Genomic DNA, 14,188 nt, shown 5'->3' with positions numbered 1-14,188 from the left:
CTCTCTCTCTCTCTCTCTCTCTCTCTCTCTCCCTCTCTCTCTCTCTCATTTCTTCTTTCTTGTAGTTTTTTCCTTTGGTTCTAGTTCTTCTTTACAATATGACTAATGTGGAAATATCACTAATATGATTATGCATGTATATATGCCTGTATAGCCTATATCAGATTGCATGCTCTCTTGGAGAGGGGGGAGGGGGAGAAATTTTAGAACTCAAAATATTATGGAAGTACATGTTGGAAAATAAAAACAAATAAATAAAATTTTTAAAAATAAAGCAGAAATCACATCAAGAAATAATAGTTGATTCATAACACCCCTTCTGGTACAACTCCCTGTAAAGTTCACTTACTTTGGAGGGTTGGGATGACTTCTATTTTTTATTCTTGAGTAATTCTGTGGGTTTACATTAACATAGTCAACTCACACTTCTCAACAGGTGTGCTTCCATTAAAAACCTGTCTATTCGCTTTTGTTAAGGACACTTCCTAAGATAGTATAATAAAATATAAATACGCCCCTTAAGAGCCTGGAGCAAATTATTCCTCAAATACATGCTGATCCATAGGGTGAGTGGGTTCATACTTAGAATATAATGGTAATGAATAGCTCGGTAATGAACATGTGGAAGAGAAGTAAGTCACAACTTATGATCTTGGAAGTCCTTTCTCCTGTTGTAGAATCCACATGCAATTACCCTTGTTTACAGCTCTCTGATGAGTAGTCTTCTCAGATGAGCTCTCAAGGACTGCATGCTTTTCAAGACCATAATTTAGCACTTCTCTCCTTCACAAGAGGTCATCACTTCTGAAGCTGCCTGCTCCCTTAGGTACCTTTCTCTGTTTCTCTGCATGTCTCTCAACTTGGTATGTCCCTGTGATTCTAAAAACACATTGTTTCCTACTTTTCTAATAATTCTGATAAAAAGGGGATTATTGGGAGTAGGGTGAGGAGTTCCCTTCTGCCAACTTGCAGTCCTCTGCCACAAGCCAAAAGATCTGTTGTGAAAAATCATAGGCAAGCATAAAATCCTCATCTCTATGATAATCCTACACCTTTGAACTAGTAAACTGCTGAACTGCCTTGATGTTCTTATGCATAGGCTCAAGGGATGTGCCTGGTTCAGCCAATAAAAAGAAAAAGAAAACATTTCCTGTGTTGTGTCCTTTGCCTTTTTCCAATGACCAAAATACTATAATCCTCTAAGATAAAGAATTTATGCATATATTCTGCTGGCATTGTAAGAAAATTACTTAAAATTTACTTTATACTTTGTGACTATGCTCCTGGTCAATTTATTTATTTTATAACTATACTAATTGAGATGGAGAGGGGCATCTCTTTCTTACCTTGACTATCTACTGATCCCTGCATCCCCTTCCCTTCTAGAGGTATCTCATTTAGTTTGCAATAATATTAGAATTGAACTAGACTTCCCATAAGGATTAAATAATTTTGGTGTTATAAATAGGGGCTATTAGTATAATTAGACAATTATAAGTAAAAAAAAAATGAGTATAGGACTTTTTCAGTTATTGTTTGGTTAAATAGGTGAGACATAGAACTATGGGTCAAAGATCTCATATGCATTTATCATATTCCTACTCATAATTATTTTTCTGTATGGTTACTTTTCTCATCTATCTACCATGTAAGAAGATCTTTGAGAAAAGGATTGTCATTTGTCTTCTTTATATCCCTAGAATCTAATACAGTGAACTGTGCACAGCAGCTTCTTACTAACTATTTCCTAAATCCCATTGAATATTGAATGGCAAAGGGTATCAGCAACTTCTTACTCTTATCTCTGCCCAGTGCTGCATGTAGTAATATTGTACTAACTGAGACCCAGATGCCATTATGACCCACATGAAAATGTGAGTAACTGATAGAGGTGAAAGAGAAATATCTACTATTGTCTCTCATATTCTCAAATTGAGAACTATCCCTAAATGTTCTAGTCTTTTTTTGGCCCTATCTCTGTCCAACAATGAACACTTTCCTATACCATAGAATGCATTAAAATAATATCACAAATAACAATAAATTAAATTAATATAATAATTAAATAAAATTAATAGTGTCTTCCAAAGTTCCTAAGCCTAAAAAGGACACTAAATTGAATGAAACAACTTGCCTCCATTTATTTATTCACCAGAACAATCATCAATGCTAGGTCAGGAAAGCATCTACAGAGATCTTACTAGTTCCAGTAAAACCTCATGAGTGCCAATTTTCCAGAGGTAGTAACTTTTACACCTTTGGATACAAGAAATCTAAACCTTAATTCAAGTCATTTTCCCTGGTCCAAACAAATCCTGATGATGGCCTGGCAAATGAACGCAAACGACATAAAACACATGTCATTTCTCTCATGCTGTGTGTTTGTAACTTCCAATTAAATGCAACCAATAACACCACCCTACAACATCCATTGGTAACAGCCAGACAGAGAGTAATACTAGTTTTGTTGACTGTTTCATCACTTCCCCCGACTCACCCAATACTCTATTAGCATTTTCTTCTAATATTCTCACAATTTCTGACAGTTGTATTCTTACCACTTAATTACTGCATTTATTTCCACATTCTTGGGTTGATCAGTTGTGCTATTTTGTATTCCTGAATTCCAGTAACATGACTGAATTGGGATAGCCAGTCAAATAAAAAGAGTGAGAACTAATCTTTTTTCTGACCTGTTGGCCCATTTTGCTCTCCCCTTTTCTACTTAGAAAGATAAAGGAATGAAAATATACCTCTTGACTAATTGGGTACAATGCATGTCTTATGAGAAAGTGATTTTTAAAGGAATTCCTTCTCTGATTCACATAGCACTCAATTCTAAAAGTATTCTCATTAGCTTTTTATGTGCATGAACAAAAAATAAAAATAAGTAGAAGACTGCATGCCATGTAGCAAAACTGAAATGTAACTAGTGAACTATTTGTTCTTTTGGTATTGATGAAATTACAAGAGAACTAGAGGAAGACACCATGTTGGAAGATAAACTATTTTTGGATCATGTGGACAAGGGCTATAAAGGAGGCACAGTTATGAATAGATTGGGATTTATATTATAGAGAGTATCCACATTATGAGATCATAGATCCATTGACATGTCAGGGTAAACATTTGCTTTGCTTATTTTCCAGAAAAAAAATTATGTTTTTATTTTTATTTTTATAATTTCATGTATTATCTCATCTTACAGTGGGTATCCAAAGCAGGGCAACAGGAAGAGAGAAAGGCAAAAAGTTCAGAAGGATTGGGTGAAGAAATGTTGTATTTTTAGCCTAAAAGAAAAAAAATTTAGGAAGGATAAGATAGCTGCCTTCAATTATTTTAGGTACTGTCCTGTAGAAGAGGACTTGACTTGTTCTATTTGGTCCCACAGTGTAGAACCAGGAGCAAAGTTTGGAAGTTAATCTGGAGGGATATTTAAATTTGATGCCAGGAAGTTCTTAGCAATTGTAGCTGCGTTATAGTGGAATAAGCTCTCTCCTGAGTAGTAGACAGCCCTTCAATGGACGTAATCAAGTAATATCCCAGATGGCCACATACCATATATATATATTGTAGAGGATGATTATTTTTCAGGTATAGATTTTAGTAGATTGCCTTTGGAGCCCTTTTAAAATCTGAGAGTTCCTGATTCTATAATATTGATGTGGGATCTAGCAGAAAATTACTCATTTACCCCTATAAAAATTTTTGGTGCTTTGTCTTTGTTGCACATGGAAGCAAGAAAAAAAAATGATCCAAATATTTAATTCACTGAATACTTAGTTCAATATAGTGCTTTGTTCAAATAGTTCTGTTCAATAATACAATAGGCTCCCCATAAGAAAGCAAAAGTCTCAACACTGTGGGCATTCAATTAAAAGGCTTATTGTTGAGAGCCTCAATGCATCAGGTTAAAGTTGGAGTAATTAACTGTCCTAAAGTTCATTTTAAATCTCAGATTTAACAGTAGTCTTATACTAAACTGTGGAAAATTAAAATTTGTTATATAATTTGAGAATTGACATGACATTGTAAGCCATCCTTTACTCCATTTTGTCAAAACCCCATCTCTTAGCCTAGCTCAAAAGGAGACATCTCCCAGTTTGAACTTAGACTTGGCTGAGGAATGTTATCACTCCTAGCCCCCAGGACATTTGTATGTTTAAATTGGGGACCTAGCTTTTGTTTATCCCCATAAGCTGGGAACTAGTTTGAGTTAGGTCTCAAACTAGTTCCTCAGGATAGGACCCTTTTGTCTTGGCTTTTCCTCATAAAAGATAAGGGTGACTTGGTTGCCAAAGGGGACACCAAATTGGTAGGAGGGTTGGAAACTATTGAGATGGTTTTTGTTTCTTTAGCCAAGATTACTAGAGACAGCTAGTGTCTCATAAAGCAGCTAACATTCTTTTTTTAATTTATAAAATGCTTTATTAAATTCTAGTTTACATATTTCATTTCCACAAGATTGTGAGTTACAAATTTTCTCCCCATTTTCCCCTACGCACCACCCCAAAATAGCAATCCCACTGGACATCCCCTCCTCTGATCTGCTCTCTCCCATATCTTCCCCCATACCCCCTCTGATTTTCCTGTAGGGCGTGGTGGATCTCTATGCCCCAGTGCCTGTATATCTGTTCCGCAGTTACATGTAAAATAATATTAATAATAATATATACAGGGGCGGCCAGGTAGCACAGCAAGTAAGAGCACTGGCCCCAGTGTTGGGACGACCTGGGGAATCGAATCCCGGGCTCAGACACTTAACACCCACCCAGAAATACCTGGCCATGTAACCTTGAGCAAGTTACTTAACCCCAATTGCTTAAAAGAAATATATATATATATATATATATATATATATATATATATATGTGTGTGTGTATATATATGTATATATATAAACACATATACACATACACATATATATGTATATATAAACACATATACATATATACATATATGTATATTAAACATTTAATTTTAAAACTTTGAATTCCAGATTCATTACCTTCCTCCCTTGTCACTCACCCTTGTTGGGAAGATTAGCTATTCAATATATGTTGTATATGTGTAGCTATGCAAAACATTTCCATAGTGGATATATTGTAAAAGATTGACTACATTTCCCTCCATCCTATCCCACCTCCCACTTGTTCTATTCTCTACATTGATCCTGTCGCTTTTCAAAAGTGGGTGCTTCCATCTTCACTCCCCCCAGGCTATCCTCCCTTCCATCATCCCCCCTCTCATCCCCTTCCCCCCTACTCTCTTGTAGGGTGAGATACCCCATTTAGTGTGCATGTCATTCTCTCCCTAAGACAAATTCAATGAGAATAAGGTTGACTCATTCCTTTTGCCTTCCTGTTCTTCCCCTCCATTGTGACCATTTTAACTTGCCTCTTCTATATGACATAGTTTGCCCAATTCTGTCTTTCCCCACTCTCACACACCCACATATGTATTCATAGGCATATACACCCTCCTATATAAACATATATATGTATGTATACATATTATATATATATATATATATATATATATATATATATATACACACACATTTTTCTATTCTCTTCAACTATTCACATACTGAGAAAAGTTTCAAAAGTTACAATTATTGTTTTTTCCATGTAGGAATGCAAATAGTTAAACTTTGATAAGTTGCTTAGGATTTCTTTTCCCTGTTTACCTTCTCATTCTTCTCTTGCTTCTTGTATCTGAATGTCAAATTTTTTATTCAACTCTGGTTTTCTTCATCAAGAATGCTTGAAAGTCCTCTATTCCACTAAATGACCATATTTTCCCCTGAAACATGACACTCAGTTTTGCTGGATAGATGATTCTTGGTATTAATCCCAGCTTCTTTGATGTCCAGAATATCATATTCCAAGCCCTTCGATCCCTCAGTATAGAAGCTGCCAGATCCTGTGTTATTCTGATTGTGTTTCCACAATATTCAAATTGTTTCTTGCTGCCTGCTTGTAATATTTTCTTCTTGGTCTGGGAACTCCAGAACCTGGCTATAATATTCCAAGGAGTTTTCTTTTTGGGATCTTTTTCAGGAGGTGATAGGTGGATTCATTCAACCTCTGTTTTGCCCTCTGGTTCTAAAGCATCAGGGCAGTTTTCCTTGAGAATTTCTTTAAGGATGATTTCTAGGTTCTTTTTTTGATCATGGATTTCAGGTAGTCCAATAATTTTTAAATTATCTCTCCTGGATCTATGTTCCGGGTCAGTAGTTTTCCCAATGAGATTTTTCACTATGCCTTCTATGTTTTCATTTGTTTAGATGTGTTTAATAGTATCTTGAATTCTCATAAAGTCACTAGCTTCCATTTGATCCAATCTAATTCTGAAGGAATGATTCTCTTCAGTGAGCTTTTGAGATTCTTTTTCCGTCTGGCAAATTTGGCTTTTCAAGGCATTCTTCTCCTCATTGCCTTTTTGAACCTCTTTTGCCATTTGTGTTAATCTAATTTTAAGGTGTTATTTTCTTCAGTCAGGTTGTTGACTCTCATTTAATAATTTTCTTGCATCATTCTCATTTATCTTCCCAATTTTTCCTCCACTTCTCTTATTTTGTTTTCAAAATCCTTCTTAAGGTCCTCTATGGCCTGTAACAAGTTCATATTTTTCTTGGAAGCTTTTGGTCCAGGAGTTCTGAATTTGCTGTTTTCTTCCTGTTCCTTACTTTGATCCTTTTTTGTCCCCCCAAAAGCAACCCAAAGTTGGATTGCTGTGCTTGCTTTGCTTTCCTTGCTTGCTCCTGTTGCCACTGAATCACTTGACTCTTGAGCTTTTGGTCACAGCAGGACTCTGCTACTAGACAGGAGAGCTTTTCTCCAAATTTCGGGTTTTTTGCAACTGATGGAGTTGTGAGTTGCATACCCTCTCTGAAGCCTCCACATGCTCTGGCAAGCTGGTCACATACCCCAGGACCTCCACCCTAGACCACAATCCAGATCCAAGCAGGTTAAAGCAAGTGTGACCCCTCAGAGTTGTCACTTGGTCCCCCTACAATCTACAATCCAGGAGCTGAAGCTGCAATATGGCAGCAGTTGCACAGCTATGGCACCTCAGTGGCTTCTCCCTCAAGGGATTAATGGTCAGACCACACACCTGAGCTATGGGATCCTAAAGTCCACACTGCACTGACCTGTAACTTTGTCATTGCTAATTTTGATGTAATTTACTGTAATGTAACATAATGTAAAATTACTTTGATAATTCTGGAAACCACCATAACTGCTGGTGATCTGAGATCCCTCCAGGCAGCATTTGGTTGGCTGCCCTGAGGCTAAAACCTTGGGCTCTCATGAGGCTGGGCTCAGCTCGCAGAGTGCTGTGCTGTCCCCTTCCTGCTGGCCTGCTAGACTGTCCTCAGTGGGAGGATAGCTTCTCTCTGTCATTTTGTGGGTTCTGTAGCTCCAAAGTTTGTTTAGAGTCACTTTTTATATGAATTAGAGGAGGCAGAAGCCAGAGCCACAGGGATGTCCTGTTTCTACTCCATCATCTTGAATCCACCAAGCAACTAACATTCTTAAGAGTCAGAATTCTTAGCCTCTAGACTAATCATTTGAGGCTTAGCCCTGCCCTACCTTCCCAACCTCTTTCTCCCCCAATATTGAATAGGGAAGAGTTGTGAACTCTTAATGTACCTCCTCATTAAAAATGTCTACCAATCAGGGTTGCTTTACCTTTGTCAAGGTAGGTCCAAATGATGTACTATTAGGCCAATCAGAAAAAATAAAAAAGATACACTTAGGCTTAAAAGGGCCAGTTACATCTCACTCTGGTTCTTTGGTCATTGACAGAAGTCATTGGCCCAATTTCTTGGTTACTTCTTGTGGTTGTTCAGTTGTATTTCAGTTGTGTCTGACCCCTCTCAGGACCCCATTTGCTATTTTCTTGGCAAAGCTTCTGGAGTAGTTTGCCGTTTTGTTCTTCATCTCATTTTATAGAAGAGGAAACTGAGCAAAAAAAGTTATGTTACTTACCCTGGGTCACACAGCTAGTAAATACCTCAGGTCAGATTTAAATTCCCCAAGATGAGCCCTTCTGACTCTACACCCACTCCATCCACTTTGCCACCTAGCTGCCAAACTAGTACTGCTAGCCTAACCAAGGAGTTGATCATGCTCAAGTTATTGGCATTTGCTGAGGTGTCAGTAGGACTTATTTACTAACAGTTTACATTTTGCTATTAATAAATTACATCTTGCTCTGCTCTGGAGAACACTATACTTTAGCCTCATTTTAATTTGCTACACAACTAACATTATGTTTCAGGAAATTTTATTAGAAATCACAATTGTTCTTTGAATTACATTTGATTCCCAGAATCACAAACACTTAAAGAGAGTCCTCATTTTACAATGAAGAGATAATGGCCAAAGACATTAAATTACTTGCCTGAGGTGACAAAGTTAGACAAGACAAAACTAGAATCATTTGTCCTGTTTCCATTTTCCAGCCTAGTATTCTTTCAACAAAATTATACATATTTTTACATAAATCTATAGTCCTGATTATAAACACTCTGCAATTCATTTCCTCACAGATTTGTGAATAAAATTCATAGTGTTTAAAATGTCCTCCACAGAACTATAAAGCAAATTTATATAACTCAAAATGCATCCAGAAATTTTATTTCAATTTCAGAAATAGAATAATTGGCATAAATATGGATTTCTGGGATATACTGTGTGAGAAGAAAAAGAAAACATTTCAATTGAATTGAATTTTAACCTAAGGAGAGGATTGTTCTTTCTTTTATTTCTTCACATTTTTTTTTTCAAATTCTGGCAATACTGCAACACTTTGAAAAGTCTTGAAGCCATTTTAAATTTGAGATTGAGAATGCTTATGTTCTACATCTGAATTTTTGGTTTCTTTATATATGAACTTGAAGTATCGAATCTATTGAGAAGAAATAAAAATTACTCACAGGAGAAAAATATTTGAAAAAAACTCCAGGAATAATAATAACTTTAACTACATATACAAAAGCATAAAAAGATTTTTTTTAAAGGCCTACATATGGAATTGGTAAAAAGGTAAAAGGCAATATGCAAGTATTTATTATTTTTCAGATCAATTTTTGATCCACGGTTTTAAAAACAGAGGACACCTTGCTTCTTTGAATGTAAATAGTCTTCAGCATTATTGTCAAATATAGTAAGATAAAGCATAATCTTAGAAAATTAGAACATGAGATAATGCTTTGGTAAGGATTTCAATAGTTTTTTTGCTTTTCTTGCTGCTGTCATATTTGCCACAAAAATTATAAAAATCAATAAGAAAACAACTTGGAATTCTAATTTTGCTAGTACACTTGAATTTCAGGGGAAAATGTTTTCATAGTTCCTCTTTTCTAAGATACCATCAAATATGTTTATAATAATAAAAAAACTAAAAGCTTGCCTCCAACTTTAAAAAATAGTATTTCTCTTTTTGATTTCTCATTTAACCAATTCTGCATGCTTTTAATAGTAAAGGCATATAGATTTTGGCAGTCATGGTCTGTCATGGTTTCCCTTATGACCAATGAAATAAGTTTGTTTGTTTTTTTTAAGTTGAGTAATGGATAGAATAAGAGGATAGGAAAGTGGTTCTGGAACAGAGAAAACAGCAATTGCAGCTAGAACATCTCTGTTTCACCTTTGTGCCTATTTAAAAAAAATATTCAAACCAGAATAGTTAACTAGTCATAGATAGATTATATGATTATAATAGGGAAAAACAAAGCACTTATCATTAGGCTAATTTGAACATAAATAAGGAACAAACATGACAGGAACTTTTTTTTTTTTTTAAGCAATCAGGGTTAAGTAACTTGCTCAAGGTTACACGGCCAGTTATTTCTGGGTGTGGTGCTGAGTATCTTAACCCGGATTTGATCCAGGTCATCCCAACACTGGAGCCAGTGCTCTTACTCACTGAGCCACCTGGCCGCCCCTAAGGAACTTTTTATAATATTATTAGAATAATCCCAAAGAGGGAGATGGAGACAAGATATGAAATAAAAGTCAGGGATTCAACTTAAGTTTCTCAATTTCCTCTCCAAACAAGGTTATGAAAGAATTCTGAAGAGACAGAACCAAAAAAAAAACAAACAAAAAAAAAAAAACACATGGTGAAGCAATTTTCTAGCTTAAAACAATTTACAAGGTCAGCAGAAATGCCTGTCTCACTGGGGTAACAGTGGAGCACAGGCCACTCCAGCACATTTTGGGCCAGGCCTTGGGGGATAAAGAGTTCAGATGCAGCAGTTCCTAAAATTCTCAGGCCACAGATAGTAAGGGGGTCAGACAAATGATCAGAAGGAGATTATAGGGGAACCTTTGCTGGCACTGGGTGTATGATTCTCTTCTGCTTCTGTCTCTGTTTTTATCTCTCTCTGTGTCTGTTTTATCTAATTCTATAATTTATTTCTTGGGCAAGTAAAATATAATACAATAGTTATAATTCTGAATTTGAAGAAGTCTTCATTTTAATAAATCCATAAATCTAAAGTAGTGAAATATTAGATGAGTTTAGATTAAAAAGATAAATTCTATCTCCATTAATTGAGAAACCACTCAAAGCATTTCTTAACAGTGATAAATCAAATCCCTCATTTTCATGTATGAAAGCTGGTATTCACATGATTGCATCAATTCTCTTTTTTATTTTTTATAAATTTATGATTTAGAAATAATTCCTGTATCTTGACCCTCCCCACTCAACTTTTGGTGACTGTCTTTCCAAATCAATTCATAATTAGCTTTTTTCTATTAGTTCTATTTCTATTTTTCATCATATTTTTATGTGCACATTGTCTTCACCCTTAGAATGTTGTCTTTTTGGCTATAGTGATTGTTTTATTCATTATATTTGAATTACACATATTTAATACAATTCCTAACACATAGTAAGAATTTAAAAAAAGTTTTTGATTGTTTCTGCAGCAGGAACTATGTGCCAAAAATTTTCCTTCAATCTCTCTGTGTCATTAACTCTAACATTTTTGATGTTCATTTTAATACATATTTAGTAAATGTATCACCAGTGTTATTTTCAATAAATCCATATTTTATTTATTTTTATCAAATGCTTTTTCAACTTCTCGTTTACATCATTCATTTCCACAAGATTTTGATTTACAAATTTTCTCCCTATTTTTTCCCCTACCCACCACCCCAAAATAGTGATCCCACTGGATATCTCCTCCTCCAATCTGCTCTCTACCCTGTCTTCTCCCATACCCCCTCCAACTTTCCAGTATAGCACAGTGGATCTCTATGACCCAGTGCCTGAATATCTTATTTCCCAGTTACATATAAAATAATATTAATAATAGCATATATATGTGTGTATATATATGTATATATATATATCAAAATTTGATTTTAAAGCTTTAAATACCAGATTCATTCCCTTTTGCCCTTGTTACCCACCCTGACTGGGAAAATAAGCAATTCAATATAGGTTGAACATGTGTAGCTATGCAAAACATTTCCATAGTCGATATATTGTAAAACACTGACTATATTTCCCTCCCTCCTATCCCAGCCCCCATTTGTTCTATTCTCTACTTTGATCCTGTCCATTTTCAAAAGTGGGTGCTTCCAACCTCCCAACCCTACAGCCCACCCTCCTTTTCATCATCCCATTTCTCATCCCCTTCTCCCCTACTCTCCTGTAGGGTGAGATACCCTATTTAGTGTGTAGGTCATTCCCTCCCTAAGACAAATTCAATGAGAATAAAGTTGACCCATTCCCTTTTGTCTTCCTGCTCTTCTCCTCCATTGTGACCATTTTCCCTAACCTCTTCTACATAAGATAGTTTACCCTATTCTGTCACTCCCCATCTCCTCTCATTTTATTCTTCTCTCACCTCTCAATTTCACATTTTAAGTATCATCTCCTCCTATTAAATTGATCCTGTGCCCTCTATCTATGTATACCTGGACACATATATACACACATTTACATTTGTATTCATACACCAATATACCCTCCTATATAGACATATATGTGTGTATATATATATATATACATATATGTGTGTGTGTGTGTGCACATGCGCGCATGTGTATACACACACACATTTCTATTCCCTTCAACTATTCTCATACTGAGAGAAGTTTCATCAGTTACAATTATTGTTCTTCCTTGGGGGAATGTAAATAGTTCTATTTTGATAAGTTCTTTATGATTTCTTTTCCCTGTTTACCTTATCATGCTTCTCTTGCTTCTTGTATCTGAATGTCAAATTTTCTGTTCAACTCTTATTTGTTTCAGCAAGAATGCTTGAGAGTCCTCTTTTTCATTGAATGATTATATTTTCCCCTGCAACATGATACTCAGTTTTTCTGGGTACGTGATTCTTGATTTTATTCCTAGCTCCTTTGACTTCAGGAGTATCATATTCCAAGCCCTTCAATCCCTCAGTGTGGAAGCTGCCAGATTCTGTGTTATACTGATTGTGTTTCCACAATGTTGAAATTGTTTCTTCCTGGATGCCTGTAATATTTTCTCCTTAATCTGGTGATTCTGGAACATGGGGAGTTTTCTTTTTGGGTTCTTTTTCAAGAGGTGATAGGTGGATTCTTTCAACCTCTATTTTGCCCTCTGGTTCTAAAACATTAGGACAATTTTCCTTTGAGAATTGCTTGAAGGATTATTTCTAGGTTTTTTTTTTTATCATGGCTTTCAGGTAGTCCAATAATTTTTAAATTATCTCTCCTGGATCTATTTTCCAGGTCGGTGGTTTTCCCAATGAGATTTTTCGCATTGCTTTCTATTTTTCCATTTGTTTGTTTCTGTTTAATAGTATCTTGATTTTTTTTATAAAATCACTAGCTTCCATTTGCTCCAATCTAATTCTGAAGGAATGATTCTCTTCAGTGAACTGTTGAGATTCTTTTTTCATCTGGCAAAGTTGGCTTTTTTAGACAACTTTGCCTTTTTGAACCTCTTTTGCCATTTGAATTAATCTATTTTTTTAAGGTTTTATTTTCTTCAGTCAAGTTGTTGATTCCCAGTTCATAATTTTCTTGCATCATTATCATTTATCTACTCAATTTTTTTCCTCCACTTCTTTTATTTGATTTTCAAAATCCTTCTTAGGGTCCTCTATGGCCTGTAACCAGCTAATATTTTTCTTGGAAGCTTTTAGTGTAGGAGTTCTGATATTGCTGTCTTCCTCCTGTTCCATGCTTTGATCCTTTTTGTCCCCAAAATAGGAGTGTAAATTTGGGTTGTTCTGTTTGCTTTGCTTCCTTTGCCTGCTCATGTTGCTACTTAATTACTTGACTTTTGGGCTTTTTGCCACAGTAGGACTCTGCCACCAGACAGGGGAGCTTCGTCCCAAATGCTAGGATTTTCTCAGCTGCCAAAGATATTAGCTGGGTGCCCTCTCTGAAGACTACACATTCTCTGGCAAGCTGGTCACATACCCCAGGACATACACCCTAGACCTCAATCAAGATCCAAGCAGGTTATAGCAAGCATGATTACCCCTCAGACTGGTTGCTTAGTCCCCCTATAATCTGCAGGCCAGGAGCTGATTCTGCCACATGATGGTGCCTGTATGGCCATGGCAACTCAGCGGCTTCTCCCTCAAGGGGATAAAAGTCAACTGTACTCCTCATTACCGCATCCCAAAGTCCACACTGCACTGACCTCTCACTTTGTCCTTAGCATCTATGGGTTGATGAATCTGGCAACTGCCACAGCTGCTGGTGATCAGAAGTCCCTCCAGCCTGTGGCTCATCAGGCCCTCCCTGAGGTTAAGACCTCTTGTCTCAAGCAGGACTGGGTCAGGCTGATTTCTGCCAGCCTGCTGAACTGTCCTCAGTGGGAGTTTGGCTTCTCTGTGTCATTTTGTGGGTTCTGTAGCTCGAAAGTTTGTTTAAATACACCTTTTAAATGAATTGGAGGATGTGGGAGCCAGAATCCTGTGGATTTTCTATTTCTAATCCGCCATCTTGACTCCACCCCCTAAATCCATATTTTAAACTGTTTCCAAAAGGATTTTCTACCAGACTTTATTTCCCTTCATCTGCATTTTTAGTTTTCAATATAATTAAACAAAGTTATACTTTACTATGATAGCTTTGAGAATGTTTGAGAGTTCAAGTTAACTTACTCTGCTTATTTTTTGCATATTATTTAGCTTCATTGAATTGGGTCCATGTATTAC

The 14,188-nt window shown here is 36.1% G+C and overlaps 1 pseudogene; it reads right to left on the bottom strand.

Moving 5' to 3' along the window:
* Positions 1–13,759, bottom strand: part of LOC138142455 (sorting nexin-4 pseudogene) — a 21,170-nt pseudogene extending 7,411 nt beyond the window's left edge.
* Positions 13,760–14,188: the final 429 nt, after the last annotated feature.

The sequence above is a fragment of the Petaurus breviceps genome, unplaced genomic scaffold (assembly GCF_028583685.1).
Source record: "Petaurus breviceps papuanus isolate PSGF00001 unplaced genomic scaffold, PetGlider_PUasm1.0 90579, whole genome shotgun sequence".
In the NCBI taxonomy this organism is placed as follows: domain Eukaryota; kingdom Metazoa; phylum Chordata; class Mammalia; order Diprotodontia; family Petauridae; genus Petaurus; species Petaurus breviceps.
Note: the sequence above shows the minus strand (reverse complement) of the source record. Positions and strands in the feature narration are given on the sequence as shown.